Source organism: Artemia franciscana, chromosome 1, assembly GCF_032884065.1.
Source record: "Artemia franciscana chromosome 1, ASM3288406v1, whole genome shotgun sequence".
NCBI classification, from domain to species: Eukaryota; Metazoa; Arthropoda; class Branchiopoda; order Anostraca; family Artemiidae; genus Artemia; species Artemia franciscana.
Genome location: NC_088863.1, coordinates 53,299,054 through 53,325,760, shown reverse-complemented (window position 1 = coordinate 53,325,760; position 26,707 = coordinate 53,299,054). Strand labels below are relative to the sequence as shown.

Genomic DNA, 26,707 nt, shown 5'->3' with positions numbered 1-26,707 from the left:
TATTTGAATAACTCACCAATGTGATAGCTGCCTTCCTAAGAACCAACGTTTTTAACAACATAAAAATTTTCTTCTGATTCCTTATTAAGCTTAGCCTATGCAAGATGGGCCTACAGAACACCAAAAACCCTTTAAATCCTAAGGAATATGCATAATATTACTTACAGGTCACTGAAAAGCTAAGATTATTTCCACTATTAACAGTTTCATTGTCTTTTCTTTAGACTAAACGATTTCACATTTCTAAACTTTTTTCCAGTGAATCGTTCGATTGGCAATTCTGTGTTGACTTGCTAGGTCGACTTCTTACTAAATAAAACGGCAGCAGAGAAAAAAGTCAACTTATAAGTTAACTTTTGCGAGTCGAATCAAACGCAACTAAGGTATTGCTAAGCTTATGTGTTAACCCTCTTCTGATTTTTAAGTCTTATAATTTTGCATACTTGACTGGTCTATATCTGTTAAAATTTTGGCAAAACAACATCTTACCTTAATTTTCAGCTAGCAGTTTCTATTTCTCTGGTTTTACCTCTGAAAATGTAATTCTTGTTACTTGCGTAGAATTTTAAGCCATATAAGTGTTTTCTATGTAAATTTGGAAATGTATTTCCTGGAAGTTTCCAAGTCTTGGAAACTTCATATATTGGAATTGAACAAAGCTATGACACAAAAAAAAAAAAGAATTCTTGTCATTTTAGTAGAAGATCTATTTTGTAAGGGTTTCACTTTTATAAAAATTTTTTTTTAAGGGTGTGGACCAAATATTGAGATGTCCCACCATCATCATCACTAACCAGCGATTCTACAGGATTTAATTCTTATTTTGTTGGACAATGTAATTTAAGATAATTTAAGGTAAATGTATTTAAGAGGGAGAAGGAGTAGAGGTATATGCTTCAAAACACTTTCCCATTACAAAGTTTGATTTCTAGACCCATCCCTGAAAGTTTTATTTTCCTAACCTAAACCTTTTTCAATATAACAAAGTTTATCTAAACTAGAATTTTACAAAACAGAGTTTTTTACCTCAGAACTTGTAATAACTTATTGTTCAGGCTAGCCTTTGCAATCCCTACAAATTTTGAATCTTCACAATAAAGCACTATCATAGGGTAAAAGAACAGTAGGCCTACCTAACTGATTTGAAAGCCAAATCTTATATATAGAGACCAAAAATTCCATTTAACTATCAATATCTTACTCAAAACAATGGAACCCTGATTTCAGAGAGCATTAATTATCTAGAATTTTATTTAGCTTAGAAGCAGAGAAGTTGTTTTGAAGTCAAGTTATAATGTCGATCTCTGGTCCTAACACTTCATAACCAACATGTCTGCAATATAACAATCTAATAGCTCTTTTACAGCTATTTGTTAGAATTACCTCGAATTTAATGGAGTTATAAAAAATTAACTGCAGTTCTATAATGAAAAAAGTAAACTGCTTAATCTTAGTAAAAAGAAAAAAAAATCCAATGTGCTTTATGTTTCTTTAATACAAAATCTATACTAATTTTTGTTTTCACTAGAATACTAGTTAAGTATAAACCAGCAAATGTGTAAGAATTTTTGAGGGGGGGGGGGACAGCTGCCTAAAATTAACAAAATATTTCTGATAAGCACCAAAATATAACACATTAAGCTAAACTAGTAAAATAGTTTTTTTTTCTCACCAAACAGTTACCATAATACATAATGTGTTGTAAGATTTTTGTGGTACTTGTGTATTATAGCCACCAAACTTAAGTTCTGTTGAGAAGTTAAGTTTGGCTAATGTTAATGACATAAAATAAAATATGATGAATATTTCTGTAGTTGACCTTCTCCTCATAGACTACCGAAAGGCTTTTGGTCTTATTCTCCATTCCATTGCTATCACAAATCTACACACCATGGGTGCGCACAAACATATTCTTCTTTTAGTAATCAATTTTTTACAAGCCTGCTATTAGTGTGTTTACAGTCTTTTCCCAGGAGATACTGACTCCGAATGGGTCGAGCTTACATGAGGAGCCCCACAAGGTACTAAGCTCGCTAGTTTACTGTTTTTGGCACTGATAAATTTCATCCTTTATGGCTATGAAGAAAGATTTAAGTATGTAGACGACTTGTTAGTCCTACTGAAGTACATTGTTGAGAAGTCTGAGGCTGTTCCCCAATTCTGTAACGAAATAATTAACAACTTTAAAGATGAATGTACTGCGAACAGCCTCCAAACATACGAAGGAAAGACTATAATCCTTCGGTTTAATCCCCTGAAGAGAGCATTTGTGTGCCCTCCTCCTCTTTATCCTAGTAAATCTTCGGCAGTAGTGCTTGGTGTCAAGTTTAGCACCAACTGCTCTTTCAGCCTTCATTTTGACACAATTATCAAAAAGGCAAATAGTGCGATGCGGATACTTATACTCATGCGTCAATTTGGTTTCTCAGTGGCACAGCTAAGGATAGCCTATCTCACTTACATCCGACCAATTTTAGAGTATGCACATCCCGTATGGGGCCCACAAACCAATAACACTATTTACCTAAGTGGCCAGGTTCGGCAGGTTGAGTCAATACAAAAAAGAGCAGTCCAAGTAATATTGTGCGAAGCTTTTACTGAATATAAGTTAGCATTATCCACTTTACAAATTCCCTCTCTTCAAGAGCGTCGTCTCAGTTTGATCCTTGGATTTGGCCAATATCTTCTCAGAAATGATAAACAGAGATCAATACTACCACCAGTTCTAGTGAAACATCAAAGTACTAGGTCGAAGAACATTGACAGACTAGCAGCACCTTCTTCACGCACAAATCATTTTTCCAACTCATTCATCCCTTTCTTTGTATCAAAGTATAACAATTGTTGATTTAATCCTTTTCGTGTTCTGATTTTTTCCTTGTTTGATTTAATCCTTTTTTTGTAAGCAAAAGAGCCATTTAGTTTTATGACTGTGAGAGATTGTACCAATAAAACTGATTCTATTCTATTCTGTTGTATATAACACTTTATCAACAAAATTATGAAAACTACAACAAGGAATCCTGGAATTTGTAAATCAGCATCATATCTCTGGATATCTTACATTGTGATAGATTGTTTTAATGCCCTACTATATGGGGGTAAATATTTAAATTGTGTATGTTAGGCAATTATCAGAAGAGTAATCAATATAAAGTTTCTGAGCTAGACAGGGAAGTGTTTTCAAACTAGAAAATCACCATCTATCTTTGAACTCTAATTTTACAACCCGTTTTTTTTTTCTTTTTTTACTTGCTTTAGCCTGTATCCAGTTCCTGATTGCCATATAAATTCTATACGTCATAGTTAAATAACATGAGCTTATGTATATAGACTATAGCTTGTTGCTAATTTTTATAGGTATAGAATGTTTGATTTGGTAAAGCTCTAGAGAAGGACCTGAAGAGAAAGAAACATGATAAAAAAATAATTCATGCTTAATAATTTTTAGAATAGTAGCTGCTAACACATATTATATACAACTTTGCTCTACTTTACCCGTCAATCCTCCCAATATAAAAATATATTGCTGAAATTTCCTATTTCCCATTTTGTCAATCTGTCTCTCTAATTTCGTCCCATGTAGCTGTAAACTAACCAAATGTGACAAACAATAACTAGAAAAACAGGTGTCAGGAGGTTGAATGTATTGAAAATAGGAAATTTGGGCCATATGTCTGAATATTAGGAGGGGGATTGAGATAAAGCAAAGCCTAACTGCATGATTTTCTCTTGCTATGTAGGGTAATTGGAAGGTCACTTGTATCTGATGCTGTCCCTTTTGGTTTTAGTTGGATAGAAAAAATCCAAAAAAAGTCCCCTTTGAAAAGATAGGAGCCCTAAAGTGAGATTGTATTTGTCAAAGCTTGGAGGTTTGCCCATTCTGTCTGTTTAAACTAAACAGATTCTTAATTGAAGCTTTGTTCATTTCTATCTTAAGGATGCCCAATAATTATTATATAAGATACTTTCCTTTATTCATTTGTCATCTTTGTTTTCTAAAAGACTTTTTTTTAATCTACATGTTTTACAAACTGCTCATTCATACCAGAGGTTCATTTGACCTACTTTGAAATCCCCTGGTCTTAAAATTACATTTGACTTTGTTAAAGCTAGGAGACATAGACCTTGTGTTTGTTTTAAGAAAGTGAATAAACATTAGTAAGTTGTATTGCACTAAGGCCCTAGGGCCGTGACAATTCAAAACAAAAAGAAAATTCACTTTAGAATATTCAACATTGTGTAACATAACAGAAAGAAAGAAAAAAAATTACAAAATTTTACTTCTGTGATCTATTGTCAACGTGAGAAGTTACCCAAAATTTAAAATCTTGCAAAACATTCATCCCTCATCATATTCACCAGCTATCCCTCATCAAACCTACACTTCATTTCTCATCTCACTCAATTCTACAAATATATCAAATGACCCACACTCTGATTAGTACTTCCACAGCTGAATTCTACACATACATCAAATGACCCACACTCTCATTAGTACTTCCACAGATATGGCTAAAGTAAGGACCGTCTTGCTTATATTTTTATATTATATTTAGAAGTTTTCTGGGGCTAAGTCAGTACTTATGTATTTTCTTACACCTTCGTAAAAAACCTTAAGATTGTAAAATAGGTTGGATTATCAAAATTTTTAGTAACCACAATATATTTAAATCATTACAAAGTGTAATATAAAGGGCAGCCAATGGTAATGGACCTAAATAAATATTTTAAGGTAATTAAAAAGGTTTATTACCCAAAAGCTTGATAAAACTAAAAGGGACTTCTTAATGATTAATTACTTTAAAATATTTACATTATACACAACAATAAACATATACTATAAAGGGAAAGTCAGCAAGGCCCAAAAAACTATCCGTACTAATTGTGCTTTGAGATTGTTAGCTGATTGTCTAAATGATTTTGGGATTCAATGAAGATAAAATGTGTGTAAACTCAACACCAATATGCAAGTAAGTAAGTATGGCAGCACTGATACGTTAAGGTCTAAACTGGCAGTGCTAATTTCCACTTTGAGACCCTTTGGCCAAGAATTGCAGTGAAGGGCTGGGGGCCAGAAATCCTGTGCTTTTGCACACCCTCCCTGCTTACCTTTCCCATATTTCTCCATTTGCCCATTTAGAGCTGGTTTAAATCTGTCTGAGATTACTGAGTAACATCACTGACCCCCATTCAAAACAAATAAATTGGCAATACCAGGAATCAGACCTTTACCCCATGAACAAAGGATTTCTAACTGAGAGTGCTTTCCACTCAGCCAGGAACACTATTATGACCAGAGTAAAACAACTGTTTAAAAAAGAAAATATTGAAAAAAAGCCAAGGTGGATTTAAAGCCATATTCAGTAATCTTCTATACACATTATATTTTACTTAGACAAATTATTTTAAGGCAGGCGTCAACAAAGCTCCGGCAGGGATTGCATTTACTTAAGATGCAAACTAGCATGGTGAATGCTTAGCTGGTGAAAACCAAATAAACTGGCAATACCAGGAATTAAACCTGTGCCCCTTGGACAAAGGATTCCCAACCCAGAGTGCCAATGACTTAGCAAGGAACACAAATGTGACCAGAGAACTATTATTTGAAAAAAGAAAATATTGAAAAAAACAAATCAAGTCATGGTTGTTGCCATTTTCTTTACTGTCCCATAAACAATATATTTTATTTGGACAAATTAATTTTAAGACAGGTATCAACATAACTCCATCAGGGATTGTATTTACTTAAGATACAACCGGCAATGTGAATGCTTAGCTTTTTGATATTCTAGTCTTAAAATAATAAAAAAAAAACAAATTTACATTTGCTATTTGTTTTCAAAACACTCATTTTAGCAAAACCATTTGCAACAGCAATATGCCCATGGTTAGATTAGAATCTATCTAAAATGCTTTACAACAGAAGGGACATATTTCTTGCAAAGCAAATACTCAGCTTTAATGCTGTTCTTTGTCATCTCTAAAAAAATTAAACTGTATCAGATGTAATTTGATATAAGATACTTCTAAGACTTTTAGCCAATTCTGTTAAATAAGGGGCCAGGCATTTCTTCACAATTTATACAATGTGTAAAAGAGCACCAGGGGGTTAGATTAGAAAAAAACTTTCAGGGATGGGTCTAAAGGCTAAAGTGTGTCCTTGGAAGGTCTGCTTACATGAAGTACAAATTAGAGCACAGCTTTCCTCAATCCCACTTTATAAGGTTTTAAAGATATGCAAATACATTTCCTGAATTTTGAAAAAAAACCATTCATTTGGCTTAAAATGCTACTCAAATAAAAGGAATCAAACAGTTCGTGGTAACGAACTGTAGTAAGGAGCGACCCGGCTCAATAGTAACCAAAACTCTAAAAAATTGAATTTTGATATCAATAGCTACATCAAAAGAATCGCATTTTAATGCTGATTTTAAATATATAAATTTCATAAAGTTTAGTCCTACCCATCAAAAGTTACGAGCCTGAGAAAATTTGCCTTATTTATGAAAATAGGGGGAAACACCCCCTAAAAGTCATAGAATCTTAACGAAAATTACACCATCAGATTCAGCATATCAGAAAACCCTAATGTAGAAGTTTTAAGCTTCTATCTACAAAAATTTGGAATTTTGTATTTTTTGCCAGAAGACAAATCACGGGTGCGTGTTTATTTGTTTGTTTGTTTTTTTTTCCCAGGGGTCATCGTATCGACCAAGTGGTCCTATAATGTCGCAAGAGGGATCATTCTAACGGAAATGAAAAGTTCTAGTGCCCTTTTTAAGTGACCAAAAAAATTGGAGGGCATCTAGGCCCCCTCCCACGCTCATTTTTTTCCCAAAGTCAACGGATCAAAATTTTGAGATAGCCATTTTGTTCAGCATAGTCGAAAACCATAATAACTATGTATTTGGGGATGATTTACTCCCCCAAAATCCCTGGTGGAGGGTCTGCAAGTTACAAACTTTGACCAGTGTTTACATATAGTAATGGTTATTGGGAAGTGTACAGACGTTTTCAGGGGCATTTTATTTTGTTTGGGGGGTGGGGCTGAGGGGAGGGGGGCTATGTTGGAGGATCTTTCCTTGGAGGAATCTGTCATGGGGGAAGAAAAATTCAAGGAAAAGGGCGCATGATTTTCTAGCATTATTGTAAGAAAACAATGAAAAATAAACATGAAAACTTTTTTCAAATGAAAGGAAGAAGCAGCATTGAAACTTAAAACGAACAGAGAGTATTACGCATATGAGGGGTTCTAAAAATACTTTAGCATAAAGAGCGAGGTATTTAGGAGGAGATAAATACCTCGCTCTTTATGCTAAAGTATTTTTAGTAATTTCAACTATTTATTCTACGGCCTTTCTGATTCAGGGGTCATTCTTAAAGAATTGGGACAAAACTTAAGATTTAGTGTAAAGAGCGAGGTATTAACGAGGATAAAAACCCCCTTGTATACATAATAAAAATAAAAGATTATCAAAGTTTGTTACGTAAGTTGCTAATTTATAAGTTACGTATATTTTTTACTAATAAAAACGTTCGTTAAAAATTAAAAGTTCTAGTTGCCTTTTTAAGCAACCGAAAAATTGGAGGGCAACTAGGCCTCCTTCTCCACCCCTTATTTCTCAAAATCGTCTGATTAAAACTAAGAGAAAGCTATTTAGCCAAAAAAAGAATTAATATACAAATTTCATTTTAATAATTTATGTGCGGAGAGCCAAAACCAGACATGCATTAATTCAAAAACGTTCAGAAATTAAATAAAAAAAAATATTTTTTTAGCTGAAAGTAAGGAGCGACATTAAAACTTAAAACGAACAGAAATTACTCCGTATATAAAATGGGTTGTCCCCTCCGCAATCCCTCGCTCTTTACGCTAAAGTTTGACTCTTTGCCACAATTCTACTTTTTAAAACAATTAAAAGCTTTAGCGTAAAGAGCGAGGGATTGCGGAGGGGACAACCCATTTTATATACGGAGTAAATTCTGTTCGTTTTAAGTTTAAGTGAAAATGCAAGGTTTCTTTGAGCCAAAGCAATGTTATTCCCGCCACCGTGACATTATGTGACTGGCCTACCCTAGCAAGCCATTCCAGATAGAGAGGGTTGTTGTTAGAGGTAAAGTTAATTCATATAAAGCGATATTTTCTGACGTTTTAATAAAATGCCTCGTTTCTATTTCTGTATTAGATGTACCTACCTGTTACATTAAATTAGTTGAAATCTTGATAAGAGCAAATCATTTTTTTTAAAATGAAAAACGCAAACGATGTAAAAAGGAACCCATTTTCGCATTCGGTTATTTTTTAGAGCTCTCAATGAAAATCCCACGTTTCTTTTAGCCAAGACTTTGCATATTCACGCCATCTTGAAAATCTTTGGCTTGCCCACCCTATCAGGCAATTCAAGAGGGGGAGGTTAGTTATTAGAGGTATATTTAGGCCATATTAAGAGATATTTCTGAGATGTCTCAATAGAAATTCTTTATTTGTATTGCTTTATTAGATGCACCTATCTGTTACATTCCATTAATTTAAATCTTGATACTAGCCAAATCACATTTTGAAAAATAAAAAAGGAGTTATATTCTCCCATTCGGATATTTCTGAAAAGTTTTATGAAAATACAACATTTCTTTGGCCCAAAATTATACATATTCACAACACCGTGACAATATATAACTGGTGCACCCTAACAAGCAATTCTAAAGTTGGGCGGGGGTTGTTATTAGAGGTAAATTTAAGCCATATTAAGAGATATTTCTGAGAGGTCTTCAAAAAATGTTTCATTTTTGTTTCTCTATTAGATGCAACTGCCTATTATATTCTCTTAATTTAAATCTGATATAAGCAAAATCCAACTCTGAAAAAAGAAACATAACAACGATGAAAAAAGAAACCCATTTTTTCATTCAGTTATCTCTGGGAAGTATTAATGAAAACATCACATTACTTTGAGCCAAGGGTACGAGTATTCATGTCTCCATGACAATATCTGGCTGGCCCACACTAGCAAGCAATTCCACAGGAGGAGGTTTGTTATTAGAGCTAAATTTAGGCCATATTAAGAGATGTTTCTGAGGTCTAAATGAAAAAGCCTCGTTTGAATTATTGTCCTAGATGCACCTACCTGTTATATTCCATTAATTCCAACCTTGATGCTAGAAAATCCACCTGCGAAAAAAGAAAAACGCAAACAATTAAAAAATAGAGAAACATATTTGCATTCGGCTATATCAGAGAGGTTTTCATGAAAATTTGATGTTTTTTTACCCAAATTCATACATATTCCCGCTTCTTTGACAATACGTGACTAGCCCACCTAGCAAGCAATTCCAAAAGAGGGTGGATGTTATTAAAGCAAAATTTAAACCGTATAAAGAGATTTTTCTGAGAAGACTTCATGAAATACCTCGTTTCTATTGCTCTATTAGATGCATCTGCCTGATACATTCCCTTAAATTAAATCTTGATACTAGCAAAGTCAAATATCGAAAAATAGAACGTGTAAACGATGAAAAAAGAGACACAGTTTTATATTCGCTTATTTCTTAGAGGTTCGAATGAAAATGCCAAGTTTCTTTGAGCCAAAACAATACACATTCCTGCCACCATGACATTATTTGGCTGGCAGACCCTAGCAAGCAATTCCAGATAGAAAGGGCTGTTGTTAGTGGTTAAGTTAAGTCATATCAAGCGATATTTTTCTAAAATTTTAATGAAAATGCCTCGTTTATTTTTCTGTATTAGATGTACCTGCCTGTTGCATTCAATTAGTTTAAATCTTGATAAGAGCAAATCATTTTTTCAGAAATCATTTTTAAGAAAATAAAAACGCAAACGATGAAAAAAGGGACAGATTTTTGCATCGGTAATTTTTGAGAGCTTGGAATGAAAACCCCACGTTTCTTTGAGCCAAGACTGTGCATATTCACGCCATCTTGACAATATTTGGCTTGCCCACCCTATTAGGCAATTTCAGAGGGGTAGGGTTGTTATTAGAGGTAAATTTATGCCATATTAAGAGATATTTCAGAGAGGTCTTCAAAAAATGCCTCGTTTCTGTTACTCTATTAGCTACAACTGCCTGTTATATTTTCAAAATTTAAATCTTGATATTAACCAAATCAAATTTCGAAAAATGAAGCACAAAAAGATGAAAAGAGATACATTTTTTCTATTCAGTTATTTCTGAGAGGTTTTAATAAAAATGTCTCAATTCTATTGCTTTATTAGATGCACCTGCCTGTTACACTCCATTAATTTATATCTTGATACAAGCAAAATCAAATTTTGAAAGAAGAAACTCGCAGATAATGAAAGACGCATTTTTGCTTTCAGCTATTTTTTTAGAGACTCTAATGAAAATACCTTGTTTCTTTGAGCAAAGATCATGAATATTAACGCCACCGTGATAATACGCTGCTGCTAGCAAGCAGTTCAAAAGGGGAACGATTGTTATTAGAGGTAAATTTAAGCTTTATTAAGAGATATATCTTAGAGCTATTAATAAAAATGCCCCATTTCTATTTATCTGTTACATGCACCTGCCTGTTACTTTCTCTTAATTCAAATCTTGATACTGGCAAACTCAATTCTAAAAAATGAAATACGCAAAAGATGAAAAAGAGATACATATTTGTATTCAATTATTTCTGAGAGTTTTTAATGAAAATGCCTCGTTTCTAATGCTGTATTAGATACACCTACCTGTTACATTCAATTAATATAAATATTAATACAAGCAAAATCATATTAAGATACATTAAGTCATATTAAGAGATTTTTTGAGTTCTTCATGAAATGCCTCGTTTCAATTGCTCTATTAGATGCATCTACCTGATACATTTCATTAGTTTAAATCTTGATGCCAGCAAAGTCAAATTTTGAAAAATAGAACTTGCAAACGATGAAAAAGAGACACTGTTTTGCATTGGCTTATTTCTGAGAGGTTCGAATGTAAATGCAAATTTTCTTTGAGCCAAAGCAGTGTTATTTCCGCCACCGTGACATTATGTGACTGGCCCACCTTAGCAAGCAATTCCAGATAGAGAGGTTTGTTGTTAGAGGTAAAGTTAAGTCAAATCGAGCGATATTTTCTGAAGTTTTAATAAAATGCCTAGTTTCTATTTCTGTAATAGATGTACCTGCCTGTTAAATTCAATTAGTTTAAATCTTGATAAGAGCAAATCATTTTTTTTAAATTCAATCTACAAATTCTTAAATAAAACTGCAAAAATTCAAACTACTATTTTTTTCCCTGAAAAAAACTATGTCAATATGAAACGAACAAAAATTAATTAAAAAAACTTTTCAACAGAAAAAGTATTTTAACAAAAAGTACATAACTCCATCAAACCAAAATTATCAAAAATAGAATCAAATAATTTACCAAGCATAAAACTACCCCTAATAAGCATGAATAAATAAATAAAACCCAAATGAACAGAAATTACAATAAATTACCGAATCAAACTGAAACGAGCAAATATTATCATGATTAGAGTTCAAAGCCACTGTACTTTCTAAAAGAAGTGTATAGTAAATATAGTTTCTGCCCCAACTAACTCATCCATTCGATTTACATCATTTTAAGTCATTTTTACATCATTTGAACACCATATATTGCACATTTCTATCCCTACATTCGAAATGAAAACAGGTCCTTGGAAATCAAATTTGCTCTCATTTTTATACTTTTTCACAATTTAAATAAAAGATCTAGACCTCACCTAGATCATCCTATCAATTCATTCCCCTTTTAATTGAATTCCAATTATCTTAAATTAAGATTTCCGAGACGCCTCCTGAGCCTTAAGATCTAAACAGGTCTTGTGAAATAAAATTTTTAGATGTAATTAAAAAAAATGGTTTAAATATACTCCTTTCTTCCTATACTACCGATAAAATGCAACAATTCCATGTTTATTGGATGGTTTGATATCAATACCTTAATAATTTATATTACCTTTATTTTTCCTTTCAGTAAATTGTTGATGTAATTTTTAAAATTTCTTTTAAAGGTTAACTGTTTTAGAATGAAAACGCTTAGGGGCAAATAGATCAACCATTTCACCTTTAAAATCAATAAAGATAATGATTTTTTTTCCCATATGTAGTTTAACACATTTCACTTCTCTAATTGTATATTCCATTCCAATGTCTAAATCTTCTTTATTAAAAGTACGATTATATTTATTTTCATTTTTTGCACTTAAAAGTTTCTCCAATGCTTTTAATCAATTCTGGCTTTTTCCCCAAGGATCCTTCGTTCGGAATTCTGGGAAGAAATCCAAACTCGTGTCAGAAACCTGTCAAATAAAACACAACGTGCTTATATAAAATCTCTTTACAGGCCAGCATTGCCAAGCTGGTAAAGCGATTTAATCATCATCGATTGTGATCCAAAATTTCGACTCTCACAGTTATCTTTTGTAGCAGTTGATGATGTCATTAAGATTGGGCCAGGGGTCCAGATCAAGGAGTAAGAAGGGAGGAGCTTCTATCCAAGCATAAAACCTTACGAGGTTTGTCTCAGAACCAAGGCTGATATGAAATCACCAACACCAAAAAATAAAATAAAAATGGATAACAGCCTAGGGGAGGGGTTTGGCAAAAATAAATTATTTTTATTTAATTTTGGTTTATATACATTTATTAATTTGTCTATTGAAAATGTAAAGAATTTATTGAAATAGTTAAAAAAAAGGGCTGTTATCCATGTTTTTTTTACAACTGATTATTAATATGTTTTTTTTTAATTTTTTATTCTATTATAGAGAAATTATTTATACTATTTTTCTTATCTACGTTTTTGGTTTTATCAGTAAAACTAATTCATAAATTAATCCTGAAATAATAAGCAAATACCATAAACATTTTAACCATTCTTTTGCTGTACCTACATTCTTCGAATTTAATACACTGAGTCTTCGAGAAACTTACCAGAAATTGCCGTGTCATTTTTTGTGCTGAGAAGCAAACTATACGCGTCATATTTGTTAGAACTGTGAAAAGAAACAATATAACTATTGAAATGATAGGATGAAGCGAATAGAAAATGAGTACAAATAGAGCAATTAATGACTAGCAATATTAGTGGGTGGAAAGTAAGAACGGGTTTATTTATTTCTTCGTTTTTTACGTAATATTAAAAAAATTTAATTTAACTGGTTTCACATATTTTTCACGAGGAACAAACTTTAATGTTTTGTGTCAGTAATTTTCTCGTTTAATTACTTCTTCATAAATCAATTCACCTGATTTATACATAGCAAGCAATTCAAAATCAAACGAATAAGTAGTTTTAAACTCAGGCTTTCTTTCTCATACTCTAAGATATCTTCCCAGTATTTCAATCAGAACAGCCAAAAGACTTAAAGAAGCAAGTGGTAACATAACAAAAGTAGATAAACCTGAAGCACTAAAAACAAATTCGGATACTAAGAGAGCATTACTGATATTTTCATAATATTTAAAACTTCTACGATAAGAAAAATATCTATTTTCTAGTTCTTCTTCCATTCATATTTGAAAATAAACCTTAAATAAAATTCTGTGGATCCAATCCCTTAAATTTTCTTTTAATATAAAAGACGCACATAACCAGCGCACAAATGACCACAGTTCAATGCGTTAAAATTTTAGACTTAAGTAGAAGGGTAAACAATTTGCTTATTTGAAGTTTTTAAGTGGTTGACGATTTCATTTTTAAGCTGGATTCAAAATGAATCATAAAATTCTAAAACTGAGTGCTTGGAATCATAGAAACAACAAACCGAATGCGTCCCAGGTGATTCCCTACAGTCATAATTGTTAGCATAATGCGCTTACAACTCCTCAATGTGATGACAACACACGCATACATTTCTCATAAGATCCCCGTTAATGCTTGTTTTGTATTTCAAATATTTCTCAGTGTTCTCATTTACCGCAACATTAACCTTACCATGTGCACAAATATTTTTGGAATATTTCATTTTCAATTTTAAAAATAAGATTTGAGAGTGTATCACTGCAATTTAAAAATTATACTGATCAAAAAAATATAATAAACCATCTATTGTCGATGAACAGCAATAAATTACTACGGAGGTAGCCGCATACATTACCTTGGAATTTGGTGAGCTTGGGGTAGAATTAAAATTGTGGAATCGGGGGTAGAAGTGCAGAACTGGTGCAGGAGTGCAGAAGTGACACACCCAAAGCCAGATTTGGATTCGGGATCGGAGTGGTTATAGTGGAAACTGGAATTTGTTGAATCGGGGCTGGAAGCCGGTAGAATCAGAGGTGGAACCGTTATTAACGAGGGTCAGAAGCGGGGTAAAGGGTATTAGAAAAACATGTCTTAGGAATGACAAGGGATGTTAGAGGGTGCAAGAGGGTCAGTTATGGTTTGGCATGGTGGTGTGAAATGGTATAGTGCATCACTGAGGGTTGGGCCTGCAAAAATATAAACAAATGGATTTAATGCAGAATTTTAAAAAAGAAGACATCAGAAAATATCTTATGAATCTTGAGGAGGTACCTAAGGTGCAGTGATTGTGTGACAAGACGGTGTGAATTGAGATGGTATATGACGGAATGCTAAGTTGAAAAAAACACGAACCGTTGAATTTAATGCAGGATTTTATCATGAAAGTAACTGGAGTGTCTTAGGAATGATGCGTGGTGCTAGAGCTTGGCAAAAGGGGGGGGGGCAGTGATAGTGTGATATGGTGGCGTTAGTTGAGATGGTGTATCACGGTGGGGTGGCTTGAACCAATGTTTTTAATCATGATTTTTAACAAGAATATATCTGGAAATGTCTTAGGAATTTTGAGGAGTGTTAGAGCGTGCCAGAGGGCCAATTATAGTGTGGCATGGTGATGAGAACTGTGACGGTATATCACAATGTGGTTGGCTTTCAAAACTTGAACCAATGAATTTAATGCATGATTTTTAACAAGAACATATCGAAAAATGTTTTAGAAATCGTAATACATATCTTGAGTGCCATGGGCAAGCCACAGATTACCATGATGGCGTGAATTGACGTGGAGGGCATCACGTTGAATGATGGCTAGCAATAACACGAATCAATTAACTTTAAGCACAATTTTACCATGAAAAGTTTGGAAAAATGCCTCATGAATGATAATACATATCACTGGGATAACATTTGCCAACCACACATTGCCATTGTGGCGTGAATTGCTTAGAATAACATTTTCTTGAGTTTAAATTTAAGCTGGGAGGTATTGAAAGAATATTTTCGACTGAGAGAGAGAGTGAAATCTAATGCTCAGTCAAAGAAACGAGGTATTTCATTAAAAGCCATCAAAAATATCTTAATGAGAATTAAATTTACCTCTAACGAGATTATGTGAAATTTGTAGCGAAAATATTATCCAAATGTGTGCTTTTCAACTGGTAATGCATAGTCTTGGCTCAAAAAACGACGCTTTTCATTAAAAATTCTCAAAACTATATTAATGTGGTTTAAATTTACCTCTAATACCAAGCCACTCCCCCTTTGGAATTGGTTGGACTCTAGAGTATATCCTTTATAGGCTTAATTCACGTTTTCTTTTTCCGTTTTTTGAGTTCGAATTGCTTTTTTCGGTGGTTTGATAATTTTTCTATACTTGTTTTCATTAATAAAATATGTATGCATAATAAAAGTTTGTATCTTTTAGATTTATTGATCCAGGACAAATCTTCAATATATTTCATTAATGCAATTTAAGCATCTTCTAATGTGTGTGCATAAGTATACTCGTTCAAGATTTGCCTCTCATATAATTGTTAAATTATGTTAGTGAAGAAAAAAAGAAAGACTTTTGATCATGTATGAAGGTATATCATATTCTAGTCATAACGATACTCTCAATTTTATTTCATTTCTGATGACAGGTTCAAGATGCAAAAGAGTAAAAGACTACGCTAGTTAGAAATACGGTAGGAACAACCTGCAATATTACTTTACATGCAGGTACATACCAAGTGTAAAGTCCTATCGAGTCTTTTTAATTATATTTCTTATTTAATTATAAAATTGTGGGATAATGTGTAACTTCTTTTTCAAAGACTCCAAGCAATTCCTTTCTAATTGACTTTACATATTTATCTGTAGGATCAAAATCCAGTTTTTTGTAAGTAATGGTATCAGAAATAATTGTATTCATTTTACGATCATAATCCTCAGTGTCCATAATTACAATAGTGTTGGCTTTATCTGCTCTAGTGATAGTAAGAACCTTATCTTTTTTCAAATCAGAAAGATTTATAATGAAATTTCTTGTGGTATAATTTTCAATTTTGCTCATGTTAAAAGATTTTAGTTTCCTTACGATCTCGACCTTATATTCCTGGGGAGCCTTGACTTTATCAATAGAAGCCCTAGTTTCTGACTCCACCTTAGAAATAATTTTTAATAAGAAACTGGTGTTGGAAAATAGAATTTAAAGCCCTTTGACAAAAAAGCCTTTTGTAAAAATACAAAAATGCAAAAATACATGGAATACGGTCAGGATCTCTATCAACTCTTCATTGACTTCAAACAAGCCTTTTAACTTAATTTGCAGAGAGGGCTTTTCGCAGTTATTAATGCATTACGGTGTCCCGTCAAACATCATATCAATCATTCGTAATGTATATGAGTGGTTCAGGAGCCAAGTGCAAACTGTTGAGAGAATGACCACATAATTCTAAGCTTCTGCTGAGGTTTCGCAAGGATGCATCCTCTCACTTCACAGGTTTGATCTCTTCCTGCAATGGCTAATGTCGCTTGTTGAAGCAACCAATGGTGCAATGATTGGAGAGATTATAATCGATAAGCTGCATACGCAGACGACTTCGGCAAGCTCACCGGATCGGTCACTGAACTCCAAACCAATGCAGTTGACCTGGAAGTAGTTGCACTAACCTTCGGAATGGAAATCAACGAGGACAAAACAAAAGCCATGTTCTTGTCAAAGTTCAATAACTCATTCCCACCAAAAATAAAGCTTAATGGAGCGGGAATAGAATGGGTAGACAGCTTCACATATCTGGGGAGCCAGATCACGAGCGACAGTAGTCACTCAGTGGCCATCAAAAGACGCCTCGCTCTTGGTATTACCGGCTTCAAAGCTCTGATGGCGATTTGGAAGTAGAATTGAAACTTGTGAAGCTAAAACTTAGACTATTCTGCTTCATTATCATTCCAATAGCTATGTACGGCTGTGAAACGTGGAGAGTCAGAGTAGATTACTCCAGGTGATCCGCCCCGTTTGATTCAAAGCTGCTGCCCCAAAGCGCCGATATAACACATGTAGACTGAGTCTCAAATGCCAACCTACTCAAAAGACTGCAGTATAATACTACCATCCTGGACAGGGTCCGCGTCCAACAGCCCAGGTGACTTAGCCACGTCTAGTGCATATCCAGCAACAAACTACTGAAAATTACCTTCAAAGGTCGCATCCACGGTTCTTGTCCTCGCGCTAGCCCTCCAAAGCACTGGAAGGAGAACTTCTCCGACTACAACCTCCCTGGTATTCTCAGAATTACAAAAAAAGAGAGCAGTATAGGTGGCATATACACTTGCTCGCGAGCAGAGAGACCCCTAGACGACCACCAAGGTCGGATGTGACTCAAGTCAATGTAAGCATAGGTCGTAAGTTGTTGTAAGTTTTTCTTCTTCTATATATTTATGTTGTACTGAGCACGGCCCTTGGACATAGGACCGAAATATTAATTCAAATTAGATTTCCACTGTCTTACGAAAAGAATTCCCTTTTGTTCTTCTTGATTTTGATGTTTATTGATGAACTGATAGTGTGTTAGGTTGCATTGCTGGTGTGTTATTGATTTATTTTTCTTTTAACAACAAATAAGAACGTGTTTAATAAATGAGCTCAAAATGTATTTACTTAAATAAATAAGCAGATATAATAAAAAATATTAAATGAGACCCTTATAATAAAATGGTCTATCAATAAATGTCTATACTCAAATTTGTAACAAGAAGTAGGTCAGAATGGCTTAAGCCTTATAGAAGCTAAGAAATCATACCAAATCATTCGTTTCGTTGACAGTCAATTCGTTTGATTGAATAATATTTTTCGTACTGATTCCTTCTATTTCAATTATATCACTATTATTAAAATTTCTAGAAAATTATTTTCAAAATAAGAAGTTCAATCCATTTAATTACAAAATAATATAACACATAACACTAACCCAAGTGGCTGTACAAAGAAAGACATAAAAGCACTGTATACTGGGCGACCATATATATAACAAAAAATAACAACCAAAACTCTCAACAGACAAACAAGAACAAAAAAGAAACAAATAATAATAAATAAACAACCATATTATTACCTCCAACTATGAAAAGAAATTAATAAAAAAAAGAAAAAATAAATTTCCCGTAAATCCAAGAGTACCGGGCATTTCCGGAGAAAATGATCCAAGTCTTCATCATCATCATTAAAAGGGGACAAACATACCACCTATCAGGACCAACTATCGTTTTATTTTTGTCGAAAGTTTTTTGCCTGTTATGATAGCTAGTTTGAAAAGGTAGTCTTTGCACAAGATTAACTTTTTTCCATGGTTAGGATTAGTAAGATAAGAGGCAGGTACCAAAGAACCAAATAAATACAATTTCACTTACAGACAGCAAGGCCTTAAAGTAAAAAGGCTTGGTTTTTCATCTTATACTGATACGTTCCTGTCCACATATATTCTGAGGATTCACAAAAAAAAATACGGAATATTTAACAAATATGTTATCATTGTAATTTTTTTTTTACATAAACGCCTCTCTGATGGAAATAACATTTGACATTTAGCGATGAATCTATGAGCAGCTATTTCCTTTTTGGTAATGCATTGAGCTAATTTTAAAACGATAATTTGGGCAAAAAATCAGAATAAAAAAAGCTACAAACATGTTATACTATACAGCTTAAGAAGGTGTTGCTTTCCTTTGAAGACGTTGCCGTTAGGAACTTAGAATATTAATTAAAATTTAAAAATTAATTAAGTGTAAAAATCAAGTTTTTCATGTGAAAGTAAGGAACAATATTAAAACGAACAGAAATTAATACTTATAAGAGGGGGTGGGGTGGGGAGGGGTTATTCCTTCTTCAACGCCTTGCCCCTCATGATAAATGTATATATATATATATATATATATATATATATATATATATATATATATATATATATATATATATATATATATATATATATATATATATATATATATATCAGAGATTAAACGTAAAGGTTAAGTCACTTTCTGGTAAAAGCTCTGATTTAACTAACAGGTCCATTCCCGTATATGAAGGGATTCGATAAGGTGCTATAGCCTCACGACCGCTATTTAACAATAGTGTTATCGATGCCCAGAAGAAAGCTGAGGTCAGCTTTATTTTTCGTGGCTTGGACCTATCGCTTTTGAATAATGTTGACGATATTCTTAATTTGAGTAGAACCCTGGCTTTAATAGAGAAGAATTTTGCAAGTTTAAGTGAGGAGTATAACAATATTGGTCTAAAATTCAATCCGAGTAATAGTGAATGTATTAAGTTCAATTTTAAACGACCAGGTTCTGATAGTACCACAGTCACTTTTGGTGATTCTGATAACGCACTTCCGTCATCCTTAACTTATCTGGGTTTACTCCTTGGTACTGACCTGAAAAGTACGTGTGCAGGGCTACTTAGGCATTTCAGCACGAAGGCAAGAACAACTTATGAACTACTATTTAATGTTAAAACCTGTTACAGTAAGAACGTTTTGGCTAGACTTTATAACGCTTACACAATCCCGTATGTCCTAGCCCTAGCTCCTTTTTGGAAGATATTTACCATGACTTATTTACGGACAATCCGTAAGCTATATTACAAGTATGCAAAGTATCTTCTAAGTCTTCCTCTTTGGGCTCGTAACCGCAAAGTTACGCAACTATATGGTGTTACTGATCCATTTGTAGCTGTGGACTAACGACGTGCCGAATTTGTTTCATCTCTAGACCGTAGCCACCTATATTATACTGGGTTATTTATTATTGTTTATCATAGTCTGATTATTTTTTTTCTCTTCTCTTTTTTTTTCTTTACTCCACATGGTCACTTTCGTGTCATTTTATATGGGTCAATAAAATTATTGATTGATTAATATAAACATTTTGTAATGCTTGCTGTCCCTTTAGTGGGATAAGATATTGCTTACAATTAATCCTTGCGTTCCTTGATTCTGTTGTATCCTATTTTAGTAGATTTTGAAACATGTTTCACAAAGTTTGTTACTTCTTTTTAAAAAGAATGCTTATTTATGGGTCATTTCTTGATTTACTAGATAAAAAGGTTGACATATCTATGTCGATAACACAACAAAATGAGTTGTAAATAGAAATAATGATGAATGAAATGTAAAAACGAAGTTGTCCAAGAAAAATTGAGAGCACACATTTTCAACTTTGAGGAATCGGTGGCTTTTTGGGATAAGATTAAAAGATTTTGATACCACATTCGACTCGTCTACTTCCCTTTGTGTGTAATTTATGTTATACAATGTATAAATTTGATTGAACAAAAGGGATAAGGTCAAGCACAAAACTTCAACGGGTAAAGGTTAAACATTTTCTATCGCACTCTGACCATATACTTGCTATTTAAGTATTTTAAGTAAACGTCTGTATCAGTTTCAGCGTATTTCAAGGCACTAACTGTACTGAGTAGTATCTTTAAGGGATTAGTAATGTGAACCTAGCCAACTAAGGAAAAAATCAATAAAAATAGCAATATATCTAAAAAAAAAAATAGGACGGTCCTGTCCTATGGCTTTTTAACGTGATTAAAAAGGCAGAGCGGTATTAACTGGTATTAATATGTCAGTGACGAAAGAACACTTCGACCACCGTATGGATGAGCTGCAACAACTAATTTCGAAACTTCAGACTGAGAATAAAGTGTTAAGAGCAGAAAACAAACTGCTAAAGACTGAGCTGATTCATGTCAAGGCCACTGCTCTACGGTCGGAAATGTACGCTAGAAGAAATAACATTCTGATACACGGTGTTGAGGCTCCACAAGGAACTGAAAACCTGAAAAATACCGTAGTGACATTCCTCCAGTCTAAGCTAGGAATTACAAATGCCGACCAACTACGTATGGGTACCATGTATCGCATTTCTAAAAAAATGACTCCCTCTGAATCTTCAGCCGTTCCGAATCTGCGACGTAATACACAAAAACAAAAAGTTGTTTAGCCGATTTTTGTTAGCCTTGGTGACAATGACCGCTCAGCCATAATGAAGGAGTGTGGAAAGCTGAAAAAGACGGGTTTCAGTGTGTCAACAGACTTACCAGCTGAGCTCGGTAAAAGAAGAAAAGAATTACTAGCACTCGGGTACAAGCTGAAAACTTCGAAATCAGCAGCTGAAAAGGTTGCAGAAACGCGGGTGGTCCAACGAGGAATAAGACTGTGGTTGGATGTAAAAAAGTCGCGAAGTTCTGATTGGTCAAAATTTTCAGACGAGTGCTTTGATCCGTATACAGTGAGAATAACGGCACAACCTGACGATCCTGATTCGGATTGTCAAAGATTTTAGAGTTCAGTTTTTTGTGGTTATAATAGCAAAAGCGGGCAAGAATGTCATTGATCAATAAGTTGTTTCCGCTTGCCTAAGTGATTGATGCGTTTTCCAAAAATGTCTCATTTTCCTTTCTTCCTGTGTTTTGTAGTTATTCATGTTTGTTTGCGTTAGTTTACTATTGCAGTTTGGAAGAAATTCATTCGGGTGTGTACTTTTCTCACGGCTCTTCACTTCGCTTCAAGATCCGACCGCACTCCTCCGAAAGATTTAGGTAAGTTTTGAGTTCCCACTCTTTGTCCCCGGGGTGCAATGCCTTGCCGATAGCTCAGAATAGGTTAGGACAGTTAGAAAAATCATTTTTGAATTTGGAAGAAATTTTTGATCGAGTAATAAGTAATCAAACAGAATCTTCTTTGTTTAGTAGTAGTAAGTTTCCTCGAACTAATTATACTCAAATAATAAATATGGCCCAAGGATGCTCCAAATCTCAGCTCAGTGTAATTCAACTGAATTGTCAAGGATTATGTTCATCACTGACAGATGTAATGACTATGTGTGGGCAAGTACAGCCTGATGTTCTTGGACTTTGCGAAACATTCCTGACGAGACAGAATGATAGCCTGTTAGATATCCCCGGGTACACATCGAATTTTATACATAGAAAAAATACGAGACGAGGAGGATTGGCAATCTACACAAAGAGTGAATACCCAGTTTTTATAAATAACCAACTGACTCGGAACGTGGAGGGTGTATTTGAATCACTTTTCCTTGAAATGTCGCTTCCTTCACAAAGAAAAGTAATCATTGGAGAAATTTACCTATCCCCATCAGGCTCTGTTTCTTCTTTTATGGATATATTATCGGACACACTCCAGCTGTTGGAGAAATAGAATCATGATGTAGTCTTTATGGGCGATCTCAATATCAATCTGTCCCATCCCCTTACAAGTAGCGCCAAAGACCTCCTCACGCTCATGTCTGGATCTACCCTCTATCCGTCAATCACTATCCCGACAAGAGTTATGGAAAATACTCATTCTCTAATAGACAATATTTTCTCGACTTTATCTCCACTCTCAGCTTCACTCATCGTCAGTGATATGTCGGATCATTTTCCCCTATTCACCATCTTCGAGACATCAAAAGTAGCAAGATAATTTTCGAGAATAAGAGAAGGCGTTCCGATTATTGACCTACGTGAAAAAAATTTAAGGTCATTAAATGATGAACTGGAGAAAATTACATGGGATAGTGTTCTGGAAAAAGAAGATTTGAACGAAGGTTTCGAAGCATTCCATAATACGTTTACAACTTTATACAAAGCACATTGTTTTAAGAAAAAGCAACTAAACATGGGAAAAAAAATTATCCGTGGGTTACTGAGAGTTTACTCAGATGTATTAATAAGAAGAACAAGCTTTGGGCTAATTACCGTAACCGACCAAGTATAGCTAGCCTAGAAATCTATGAGTCTTATAAGAAATGCCTCCAATCAATTCTCAGAAAGGCCAAAAGAGAATATTTTAATACAAAACTAGCTGAAAGTGGTAAGGACGGAAGGAAAGTTTGGAAAACAATTAATTCACCGTTACGACCCAACGACCAAAAACCTGAACTACCCTCCAAAATTACTGTTGATGGGAAAACCTTTACTGAGCAAACCGAAGTTGCGAAAGCACTTTGCACTTTCTTCGCCAGCATTGGAGAGAAAACGGCGAACACAGTAACATCCCAAGCAAAATCCTACAAGGATTTTCTAGGTTCAGCGTGTGTTAAGTCAATGGCAGTCATTCCCGTAACTTCCCTCGACGTCTCAATGATTGTCAAAAACTTGAGAGGTACATCAGCGCCCGGATTCGACCGTGTTCACACGAAAGTGTTGAAAGCAGTGTTGCTGTCTGTATTACAACCGTTAACACATTTGATAAACCTCTCATTGCGGAAGGGAGTATTTCCATCACTCCTCAAGAAAGCAGGAATAGTACCTCTCCATAAAGGTGGCCCTCAATATGACCCATCTAACTTTCGACTCATCTCAATTCTCCCGGTATTTTCCAAAGTCTTCGAAAAACCTATGAAGAATCAAATTTACTCTTTTCTCGAAGCGAAGGGATTCCTCAACCAAGGACAATTTGGATTCAGACTGGGACATTCAACTGAAGATGCGCTGACGTCACTGAGCTTATTATTTATCAACAAAGCTCTTGACCTGGGACTTTTGCCAGCTGCTATTTTACTTGATATCAAAAAGCATTCGACAGTATGGATCATGGAATTCTACTAGGTAAACTAGAACAAATCGGCGTTAGAGGAGAGGCACTGAAATGGTTCCAGTCCTACCTTAGCAATCGGCGCATGTACATAGGAGAAGATCCGTTGAACGATATCGTGGTAAATTTCGGTGAGCCACAGGGGTCGATACTAGGTCCACTGTTATTTCTGATTCATGTGAATGACCTAAGTCGTGTTCTGAACCCAAATTTCAGGACCTCACGGTGCTGCAAACTCTGCTGCGGTGAAGACACTTCAAATAATGACAACGACTCTAGTGAGCTGCTGGCATTCACCGACGATACTACAATGGCCTCCTGTGACTCTGGCATGACGTCACTCCACAGAAAACTAGATATTGTCTTAGAAGAAACTTACGTATTGATGCATGCAAATCGATTTGTAATAAATGTCGACAAATCGTGTGTGCTATTCTTTTCAAGGATTGGAACTATTCATCCAGATATAACTGGAATTACAACTTCTAGAGGAACGATCAGGCAGCCAGAAACGGGTTTTGCGAGGTATCTAGGTTTACTCCTGGACGAAAACCTCTCCTTTCTAGACCACATCCAGGCTGTGGAGCTGAAACTCTCTCGCAATCTTGGCATCATCAGGAAACTGAAGCACGTATTTCCGTTTGAATAAGCCTTCTCCTGATCTTTAGGACCATTAAATCGAAACGATGACCTATTGGAAAAAACCTTTCTAATGACCTTTCTTCTTACAAACAATGTAAATTTCCACATTTTTTGTGGATAGGAGCTTGAAACCAATGAATTAGTTCCCTTTGTTTGGTGAGTGTGGTTTTCTAGCTGCTAAGACAAGCTTAGCTATTTCTTTTAATAATGTTCAGATGATCTTTAAATTAGCTCATAACAAAATAATTTGAAAATCATTAGCGTGCAAAATAATATTCGATTTTTCATCATTGATGAATATTTTGGCTGTGACTCATCAATGTTGATACATTTCTTCCATATACTGACGAGATAATTTTTAAAACTTAAAGAATGTGTGCACTGTCATTCCCCCCCCCCAAGATTTTTTTCTTTTCTTTTTTTACATGAGTACTTTAAAAAATTCACAACTGGGTTTCAAACGAGTAGACTACATGTTTTCAAATAAAAGAAATTTGCAAAATATTTGCGGAATAAATGTGTTTAAGTAAAGGACGATGGTTCGAAAAACTGAAAGAGTCTCGCAATGTATTTGAACTGGAAAGTTACACAAGGTGTATGGATCCACTCCCATTCCTAAGTTCCAAATTTTTCCTAATTTCAAAACATTCATTGTTTAAATTATCGTTTAAGATTATTTGTTTGTAGAATCCCCCCCACACACAAAAAAATCCTCTATGTGTTCCAGATTTGAATGTCTCAAATTTGTCAACATACATCTAAACATACATGTACATTCTATCTACATACAATTAAATAATGCAACGGAATAATAAGTCCCAAACGGATGGCTTATAATTACGGATGGAGTAATTGGTGGGATTAATATATATACAAATTACATCATTAGTACAGAAAAAAGTAAACAAATAACTAAAAGAGAAAAATCGCAAACCTTTGGCATAATTTTGTCAAGACCCTTGAGGAGAGCAAATTGGAGACAATTTTTGCAAATCGAGGGAAAATGACAGTAAAACCTGAGCCATAGCCTACCGTAAAGGCAAAGATGTGCTAAACAAGACTGGCCTTTTTCTCTGCATACTCAAATTATGCAGGCTTATCGTGGTTTAAACCATATTTTTGCAGAGACAAAATTTTAGCTAAGGGAGAACTGAGATCTGGATGAGCAGGCTTGGGTCTGAAGGGGACAGTTGCCCCCTGCCAAATAGCAAATTAAACCCCTGCCATAATCTAAAAAAGCGAAATTAATATTAAAAAGAAATACTATGCAGTATTTGCGCAAATGGCTGCCCCAACGTGGGTAAAATACCAAAACCAGTCAAAACGAATAATGGAGTTTAGCTATGCTTTATCACCAAGATTAATAACTTATGTCTTATCTTTTCTTTTCAGGTTACACTGATCTTTTTTATTCTGTTCCCTGAACTCTCCTGCCAAATTTCTTTTTTTTTTTATGAAAAATTATAGCTTTACCATTTCTGGAAACGATATTGACTTTCTTGACCTTTGAGACTGAAAGTTCAAGTCCCAGATTAAAGTTTATAATAAATTTCAACTAGATATGGGTTTCATATTTAGACCGGTATTGCGGTTATCATAAAGTTCATGGTAGCCAACTGTAAGCATAGAGCATATTGACCCAATAGTAGCCAAAACTAAAAAATATAGGATTCTGATAGCAGTTTTTGCATTAAAATAACAGAATTTTTATGCTGATTCCAAATGTTTAAAATTAGATAGGTTCAGTTTAATCTATCAAATGCTACAAGCCTAAGAAAATGTGTCCGATTTTCAAAAGAGGGTTTTAAAAAACCCCCAAAAGTTTATTAATCTTGATGAAAATCACATTTTCAGATTCAGCATATCAGAGAAACCTGCTGCAGAGGTTTCAAACTTTTATCTACAAAAATATGGATTTTTTTTTCAAAACAAGATAAAGGATGCATGTTTTTTTCCAAGGGTAATCGAACTTTTAGTCGTGGAAAATCGGGAGAGAGCACTCGTACAGAAATTCTAGTGTCATTTTGAGTGACCATAAAGTCTGGATGGCAACCTGCCCCCTCCCATGCCCCTTTTCCGAGGGGAATCCGAACGAAATTTTGAGATATCCATTTGATTTACCATTGTTGACAAATCTAACAACTATGCCTCTGGGGATGACAAGACTCCCCAGAATTCCTGGGCAAAGGGTTAAACGTTATCCATGCTGCCAAATGTTTA

The 26,707-nt window shown here is 34.4% G+C and overlaps 1 long non-coding RNA gene across 1 annotated transcript in view; it reads left to right on the top strand.

Annotated features, from left to right (window-relative positions):
• Positions 1–794: 794 nt before the first annotated feature.
• LOC136031346 (uncharacterized) overlaps positions 795–26,707 on the top strand; it is a 39,253-nt gene continuing 13,340 nt past the window's right edge. The window contains exon 1 of the long non-coding RNA XR_010618496.1: positions 795–855. This is a non-coding gene — a long non-coding RNA (uncharacterized LOC136031346). The remainder of the gene's footprint in view (positions 856–26,707) is intronic.